We start from the raw sequence: 9,594 nt of genomic DNA, 5'->3' as shown, positions 1-9,594 counted from the left end.
TGACAAAGAATCCATACCTAGAACGTATAAAGAATTCTCAAAATTCAACAATCAAAACCAAATAGTCTCGTTGGAAAATAAGCAAAATATGAAGATGTTTCACCAGGGGTGTGTATGGATGGTAAATAAGCACGTGAAAAGAGGTTTGCCATCACTGGCCAGGAGGGTGGGATGAATGAGGACCTCGATGAGCCAAATGCTGTGGAAATGAGACAGAGGATGTTCCCTGCATTGTGCAGGGGATGTAAAATGGTCCAGCTACTCTGGAAAGTAGTGGAACAATTTCCTTAAAAGAAAAGCAAAACAAAAACGTTAACCACACAATCCAGCAATTGTACTCGCGGGCACTTAATCCAGAGCAAAGAAAATTTACATCCACACAAAAAACTGCAGGACTGTGCAAAGCAGCGTTATTTGCAACAGCTCCAAATTATAAACTGCCCGAATGTCCCTCTGCAGATGAATGGTCACGCACACTGTGTCCATCATACTTTGGAATGCTGGAACATGATTCAGCAGCACAGAGGGAGAAATTCTGTATGTGCACAGCTACGTGCATGGGCCCTCTGGGTACCATCTGAGTAAAAATAAGCCCGTCCCGAAAGGTGACATATTACATGATTCCATTTGTGTGATGTTCTTGAAATTACAACATGATAGATGGAAAACAGACCAGTGATTGCCCAGATTTAGGGAGGAAGAGTCTCACTATAAAGGATAGAGTGGGGAGATCAGTGTGGTGCTGTCACAGTCCTGGGTCTGGATTATGACATGGTCACAAGGATTTACACCTGTGATCAAATGGCATCAGATCATAGACATACATCACATCAGTGTCAGAGTCCTAGTTTTGAAGTTGTGTAATCATGTAGCATGTCATCCCTGAGGAAACTGAGTGAAGAGTACAGGGAAACTCTGCAATAGTTTTGTAATTTACTGGGATTTATAATTCTTTCAAAATAAAACATTACATGCAGAAAAAAGACAAAATGAATGAATTTTAAAATGAAAGTATGCATAAAGAAATTAAGCCTTGGGTACAAAGAAATATACCTCGAAACACAGAGTGTTGAAGCCACAAAACAAAGGGCACAAGGGTAAACGCTTGTGCTCATGTGTGATTGTAAAGCCAGTAACACCATGCTGTAAAAAGTATGTTGGCACAGCATAAGCAGAAAGGGTATTAAATTGTGCATGGGAACAGTCCGCACCCCATTTAGGATGAGAAGGAAGTAATACAGAGAAGGACTCAAACATAATCCTTAAGATGTTACTTCTTTAAGAACCCTGGAACAAATATGGGAAAAATGAGAGGTTTGGGAAAGCAAGTGGTTAATGAAAGCATTGCTTCTATTTTTCTCTGTACTTTTCTGTAATCTTGAAGTACTGTATAAATTATGAGAGTGAGTCACACAGAGAGAAAGACAGAGACATAAAGAGACAGAGAGACACTCAAGGCCCTTTTCTAGAGAGCAGAGGAGGCTGAGGAAGGCTGTGACAGTTTTAGAGGCAACGGACAGAGGAAACAACAGTACTCTGAGCCTGCTGATTTAACTGCATTTTGCTTGTAATTGAATGATAGATTTAGAGTGATTTCTGATTCAATCAGAAGAGGCAAGTGTAGATATTGTGTGGGTTTAGTAAGAGAAACACAGAGGGCACATCTCTCCCTGCAGGCTGCGACTCCTGATGGCAGGTTAAAAGGGAGACAGAGCTTTCTCTCTGGCTGGGGTTCAGGGTAATTCTGGAGTCAAGAGTGAGGCCACAGGAGCGGAGGCAGCAGGAAGTGCCGGCCGCATGCCAATAAGGGCCTCTGCCTTGGATGCTCACCCCAAACACCCTGCCAGTGTGCGACATACCGCCTCTGGGGCCCGGTCCTCAGAGCATCTTCTCTTCCTGTCCTTTCTCCTGGGTTTGGATTTGGGGATCTCAAACCCAAGGAGCTCATTGAATTTAACTTTGCGTGGCCTCAGACCAAGGTACAACTTGTGATATGTACCCGTGTTCTGCTCTTCTCCTGAGCAGAGGGACCACCCTGCATCCCCATCACCACACACAGAGGTTAACGCTCTCTGATGAACACCCGTTGGTTAGGCATTGCATTTATTCCTCTGAACAAAGAGACTTTGTGTTCTTTAACCACATGGACCATTGGTTGTAGAGGGCTGCTATCCACGGAATGTTTGTGCTCCTCCCCCCCACAATTCATGTATTGAAATCTTAACTGTATGGTGATGGTATTAGGCAGTGAGACCTTTGGGAGGTAGTTAGGCTGGGGCCCTAAGGAATGGAATTAATGCCCTAATGAAAGAGGCCTCACAGAGTCCCTAAATCCCTTCTGCCATGTGTGGCCACAGAGAGTATACAGCCATCTATGAACCAGGAATCGGACCCTCAGCTGACACCATATCTGCCAGTGCCTTGACCTTGGACCTCCTGCCCTTTAGAACTGTGAGAAGTAAGTCTCTGTTGGTCATCAGCCAGCCAGCTTATGATATTCTGTTATAGCAGCCCGGACAGACAAAGGCAGTGGCACCAGAAACATCCTTTATTTCAGCTCTCCTAGTTTTACAAGGGAAGGAACTGCACCTCAAGCAGTGGAAGGATTAGACCGAGGTGATAAAGCAACAGTGAGAGGTGGACCCAGGGCTGGAATCTGGGCCCCTGACAATGTGCCCTGACGTTCAGGGTCTCTCCCCAGGGCCGTCCACCTGCCCGACCCCCGTCTCCTGCAGCTACACACTTTACAACACTCACAGAGCCCAGCACAACACTGAGCAACCCCATCTAGAGGAAAGTTTTGTTAAGAACTCAACAACAGAATAGAATTTGTTTTCAACATGAAAAATAGTTTTTTGAAAAATAATTTATGGTTAAATATTATTTGATTAAAAATAGAGGGCACCATGCAACTTTGGCAACAGTGTTGACACTGGTGCACATTGGTACTTAAGATGGTGTTCTTTGAGGACTTGACACCTGAGGCCTCCATCCAAGAGCCACTGAGATCTGAGTCCCATCAACAACCAGGAGAGGGACATCAGAAGGGCATCTGGCCCCAGCTGACAGTGAGGGTGAGATGACCCAGCCCCAGGTGACACTGTAATCACAGTCTGTGACAAACCTCGAGCTGGGGCCCAGCTAAGCTGTATGTGGATGGCTGACTTACAAACACTTTGAGAAAATAGATGTTCATTGTTTTCAGTCACTAAATTTGGGGGTCACCTATTAACAGTCATCAATTACTAAGACAAAAACTTTCCCAGAATGGAGTTCAAAAATAAAATGTAAGTATATATTTTAAAATCTTTATTTTCCCTCTCACTAAATAAACTTCCAAATTTCCCTGACCATAATAATTTGAGAGACATTATCCAGTTCTGCATAAAATCTTGTCCCTCTACAACATCATCCCTAAACGGGATTATTAATGCAACTCTAGTCTTTGGATGAAAAAAAAATGCTCAAATTGATTATAAAGTAGCAAAAGCACCTGAAGAAGTATGTTCCTAGGTGGCTTTGTCAAAAATCACTGGGGTGGATTTGATTTGTTGGGCAGATTCCAGTTTGGCTAATAGTGAATATGTGATGTTTAAGTATTGTATGTACACCCAGAGGCCCTTTTCTGACTTACAGAGCTTTTGCAAACACTGAAATACATATACAGAAATGCTGAAAAAAATTAAAGAAAACATTTCCACCTCCTGCAGTTCACTTGCGACTTGCTGCTGGGCTGAGCTTGACAAGTATGCAAATATCCATCCAATTGCCACCACACTGCCAATTTCACAGGGTTTAGAGTTTCTTATCAAAAGGTGTGCAAAGGGTTCTGTGCAGCAGATGAAGTGATGGGCACTGACAATCTGACTTGGCTCGTTTGATCTATCATGAATTAGATGGAAATAAGCACACCTATGGGAGAGAAAGTGGCTTGGTTTTTATGGCTGAGCCTCTGGGGAGCAGTGACCACTTTCTACACCCCCAGGCAATATATGGACTCACCAGGAAGGAGAGAGCATGGTGGTACTCGGGTATGGCCTGGGACATCAGCTGGGATTCAGCAAGTGTGTCTTCAGGATTTAAAGCAAGAGGGAACCTTATTCACACCGCTGCTGGGAAACATGTGCCTGGTTTCCACTTGCTGGGGAAGAGGCCATGGTGGGGATAAAGCACGTTAAATGGTAGAAAAGCAGTAAGGAAACCACAGCACCATGGAGGAGGGGGATCCAGGAGTGCAAACCTGTGAGCATGGTGGGATCCCAGTGTGAGCTCCCCAGAAGCAGAGCTGGAGACAAAGGTTTGAGTACAAGCAGGTGCTTTGAAGAGAGGAGTGAGGAAGTGATACAGAGAGTGGAGGACACAAGTAGAGGATGCACCAACAGACAGGTGAGCCCTGCAGACCCTGATGGCCTGGGATACCATGTGTATCGTTCCAGGAAGTGGGGTTGTTTTCCATCAACTCCCATCCATCACCAACGGCTGCCCTAAGGAATTAGTTCTCAGGCACCTCTAGCCCCCTCCACACGTGGACCAAGCATGCCCCCAGCCAGAGAAAGACCTCAGGCAGAGTCACTTTTGCAGTACAAAGCCCTCAACGCTTATAGAAATGATGAGCACAGAGGGGAAATCCATGGGGCTCTAACGACATCAGTGGCCATTGCTCATGGCAAAGTTTAACCAAGGTTCTTTCTTCATTCTGCTCTACAGTGCAGTCCTGAAGAGGCAGAGGGCAGCTAAAATATTCCTATTGCTCAGGGCAGCCCAGGGATGGAAGCTTCCACATAGAAGGAATGCTTGTGATTGGTGGAGAAAAACAGAAGCCACGTGAGCAGACTCCAGAAGACCCAGGTTTCCAGAAGGCCCAGCGTTGGCCTGTTTGTTTACCTACTCCATGTCTTCCCCACCAGCATGTTACCTACCATATGGTAGGAACTCAATGCACATTTAGTGAATAAAAATGCATTAATACATAAATGGAAGAATGGAGACTATATCCTATGGGTGGTGATGTATAGGAGCCCAGTGAGGACTGTTAACATTGTGTGTGGGGAGACAGTCAGTGATCCCTCTGGAAGAATGGATGAGGGCTTGGGAGCAAGAGTTCCAGTCATGGGGGCTGTCCTCGGGCTCCAAATCATTACTATGAAGTATCTTCTTCCACTTGACCCCACAGTGGGAAAACCCATGTGAAGTGGGGCTTGTATGTGGTGGTCAGGAAAGCTCTGATATAAGTGATACTTCTATTTGTTGAATGAGTTTTGAAAGTGACAGTTTATTTTCAAACTGAAAAATTAGAGCATTAGACTAGATAATCTTTATTGCCCTCTTTTTAGAGCTAAAAATAATCTGTGGTTTTGTTTAGAATGGATAAGCATAATGAAAAGCAATTTCAAAAACATCCAAAATCTTTGCTTTGTACACTGGAAAATTTAAGTTACTCACATGATTATTTTGCATTTGCCTGTTTGGTTGCCATTCTTCTTGCTCTTTATTTTTTCCTTTAGAAGGAAGTTACCATATGGAACTTTCCTTCAACCTAAAGAATATCTTTTAGCATGTCTTGTAATGCAGGTGTTCTGGCAACTCAGCTTTCACTCCCCTTTCTCTCAGTTTTTGCTTATCTGACAATGGCTTCATTTTATTCTAATTTTTGAAGAATATTTTGCTTATAGAATTCTTCATTAGCAGATTTTTTTTTCTGTTTCAGTTTAAAGATTTCATTTAGTCTCCTGGTCTACAGTGTTTCTGATGAGAATATAGGCATCTTTTGTATCATTGTTTTCCTATATATAATGTTCCTTTTTTCTTTGGCTGCTTTCAAAATTCTTTTCTATATATTTAGTTTCAGTCATTTGACCTTGATGTTCCTAGATGTGGCTTACTCTGTGTTTATTCTACTTGAGTTTGGTTGACCTTCTTGGGTCTGTGTATTGATGTGCTTTCATCAAATTTGGAGAGTTTTTGGTCATTATATTTAAAATAGTTTTTCTGCCCCATCCTTGAAATTCTTTTGGGGATACCAGCTTCACGTATTTAAGCACATTTACTGTTGCCTGAGAAATCAGTGAAACTCTATCCAATAATTTCTTTATTTCTGTTCTTCACACTGGATAAATATTTATTGCTCTATCTCAGGGCACTGACCATTATTCTGTCATATTTAATCTGTTAAGATAATCTAGTGACTGTTTTCATTTCAGATATTGTACTTTTCAGTTCTAGGTTTTTTATTTATTTAACAATTGCTATTTCTCAGCTGATATTCCCTATCTGTTCACTCATTAAGACCATATTTTCTTTTACATCCTTGAACATATTTATATCTGTTTTAAATACCTGTGGCTGCTAAATCCAACATTTGGACCATCTCAAGGTGTGTTTCTGTGGTTTGATATTTTTCTTGACTATGGTTCACATTTTTGTATTTCTTTCTATGACAAGTCAATTTTGATTGAGGATGATATACTATAAAATCTCTGAATTTTGTTATATTCCTCTGGAGAGTGTTGAATGATAAAGACTTCATTTGTATAACATAAAGTTCAATTGTTGACTGATTATTGTGGACATTTTAGACTTGGTTTGATGCTTTTTTTTATTACAAATGTGGAAAGGCTGAGTGTTTACCAAACCTATCTAACTTGACATGACTAAATCTCCAAATTCTGTCTTTTCTGTGGGTTGTGTTATGCTTGACTTTCTACCTTGTTAACCTGGGCCTAGAGAATGCCTTAATATATGTTATAGTCCTTAAATCTATGCCTCAGTCTTTCTCATGTCTCAGATAGAGGCTGGGATGTCTTTGAGCTCTTTTCACTCTAACTGGTCTGGAAACCAATGTCTCTCAGCATTGATTAATCTCATACTTTCAACCCTGTAAATGACACTTGAACATAAACTTCACCTTGTGTGTATCCAGACTGATCCTCAGCTAAGGGTTCCCACACTGAGATTTTTAGACTGTGGCCTTGCTCTGCCTGCTGTCCAATGCCTCAGAACTGTTCAGTTTTATAATTTTATAGCAGGAGGGCTCATCTGATACCAGTTATTCTGTCATGGCTAGGAGAAAAAAAAATATTGTCATTATTTTGTAAAAATAATAAACTTGTGAATTTTTAGTCAACATTTAGATTTCTATATCTAAAATGTTTTTAAAAAGTGAATATATTTGTTAGTTTTTTTTCAATTAATTATCCTTTTGTTCATTAGTGACACTCAGGGAGTGAAAAGATTTGGGGACAGTAGAATGTGTTAGGAAATTTGGAGAGGAGAACAGAAGTGTGAACCCTTTCTTCAGGGTGTCATCTTGCTAAACATAGTTCAGCCTGAGTTAATGAGAAATTTGAGTCAGAAAGAAGGTTAAAGTTTATCTCAATATAGACAAAGGAACAAAGTCCTGATGAGGTTAAACCTTCTCATCAGAATCACACAACTATTTGATTGCCTGACATGGAAAACAGAGCAAAAGAATACACATGTCTTTATTCAACAAATGTGTGTGTCTTTTAAATGTGGTGTTTCGGGTGAAGTATTTGAGTTACATGGGTAGGTGAGATACCAAGGATTTCTTACCTCATGGTGTTCCCTGCTTGCCCTTCTCACCTCACTGCTCCCTCTCAGAGCTGCCCTTCTTTGTGGTCAACTGCCCTCTGTCTTGGAAGAATTTCTTTTAACACTAAAATTCTACTCTCTGATTCATTTTTCATCCCCTAAACACTGCCATCTGCCCCCAGCCATCTGGCTCACCCTTTCACTGTTCTGGAAACATGGAATTTTGGGACACAGGTTCTCAAACTAACCACACATCAGGACTGCCCTGGAAAGCTTGTTACAACAGACCACCTAGCCTCACTCCAGACCTTCTCCTCCAGCAGGTCTGCGTGGACCCTGGGGAATTGCATTTCTAGCAAGTTCCCAGGTAACTGATGCTGCTTGTCGGGGGCTCTGCTCAGAGAAACACTGCTCTAAAAGTCTCCTTAAGGACAGGATGCAGAGGTCTTTCTGTAGGGTTCAAGGCTAGTGATCAGTCTCCCCAAAACATGCCCCAAAGGGCATTTTCTGAGACCTCACTCTACCTGCCACCCCCGCCCCCCAGACCCTCACTTCACCCCACCCTCTAAGCCTGGATATGATCTCACAATTTCCATGGTCACCCTTGGATCTCTCTCACCCCTTCCCTTTGGAGAAAGAAATTCTCTCCTACGCTTGTTCATTTAGCATATATTTTCAGCCTTGTCTCAGTTCTCTCTAACTGCAGCTTGAAAATATTGGTAGTTTTCAGTAATTCTAAGGGAGGTATTATAACCATATCTGTCTTTTTTTGGCCTACCTCCCATTCTCCTGTATTAGTTGCTATATGTGTAAAAAAGCATATTTATTCTGTGCTTATCTATAGATTCTTTCCATGGAGAGAATATTCTAGGAGCTCTCTACATCCACACCCCCTGCCGCAATAATTGTGTCTGAGCAGCCAAGTGTGCTGGGTGCGATGGCATGGCTAAGTGTTTGACAAATTTCCCCCCATCTTCCAATAAGGCCCTAGCCCATTTTCCAATAAAGCTGATGAAACCTGATAAAAAATGTCAGAGGAATCAAAAGGCCCCCAGGCTAAGTAGAATCATATCTCGTGAAATCCCACATTCAGCATCATCTATATTGGAAATATTAAAAAATTCATATATAGTGAAATGATAGATACTTTTGTCACTGTTTTAAAAAGTTATGCTGATAGAGCTGTCCCTGGGTCCTCACGAAGGACAGCTTCTTCTTGAATATATGAAGATGGCATTACTGACCCGCATTACTGACCCTCTAAGGCAGGCTCTGCTCTGAGTGCTCATGACTCTGCCCTGAACCATCACACCCCTCATCTGCCCAGTGGCCAGGGCTGGGATCGCGGGCAATGTGATCGAGCACCACTAGGGCAGCGAGGGACCCTGGAAGTGATGGGGTGAGGGCACAGAAGTGTCACTGTGAAGGAACATGTCCTGGAGTCTGGGTGGCAGATGCTGGAGCAGGATTCCCTGCCTTGTGTCATTGACACACTTGTTAGTCGGGTCAGCCTGCCTCTTGCCACCCGTGGATGGGGCAGGTGTCAGAGCTTGGGTCTGGACACCACAAGCATCGGCCTGAGTCCCTCCTCGACCCCACCAGGGACAGAAGTTCTCCACTGGCCAGGGAGACCTGGTTGGGCCATTCCCCAAGCGCTGGCCAGGGTCCTCTGTTCTCTGCTCACCTGTGAGCACAGAGACGTGGTGCTGCCCTCATACATATACTCCAGCGAGCTGGGCTGCATGTGTGTGTGTGTGTGGCGGGGACCCCTGGAAGAGAAGAAAGGGTCCCGCTGGATCACGCCTTTTACTTCTCTGCAGTGGGAAGTGAGATGCAAAATCAGCCAGTGACGATGGGGGCGGGGCTCCCCCTCCCCCTTGATGTCCCCCAACCTCTGCACAGGCTGCTGTGAGGGTTATAGCCTGGCTGAAGGGCTGGGATGTTAGGGTACTGTTGCGACAAGGAGGCCACATCTAGATTAGCATCCATCACCCCTGTTGGGAGAGTTCATTGGCCACCATGTCGGTTACTATGAAGGCCCCC

This window comes from Pseudorca crassidens, chromosome 3, assembly GCF_039906515.1.
Source record: "Pseudorca crassidens isolate mPseCra1 chromosome 3, mPseCra1.hap1, whole genome shotgun sequence".
Taxonomy (NCBI): domain Eukaryota; kingdom Metazoa; phylum Chordata; class Mammalia; order Artiodactyla; family Delphinidae; genus Pseudorca; species Pseudorca crassidens.
The sequence above is the reverse complement of the archived record's forward strand: the minus strand, read 5'-3'. Positions refer to the sequence as shown.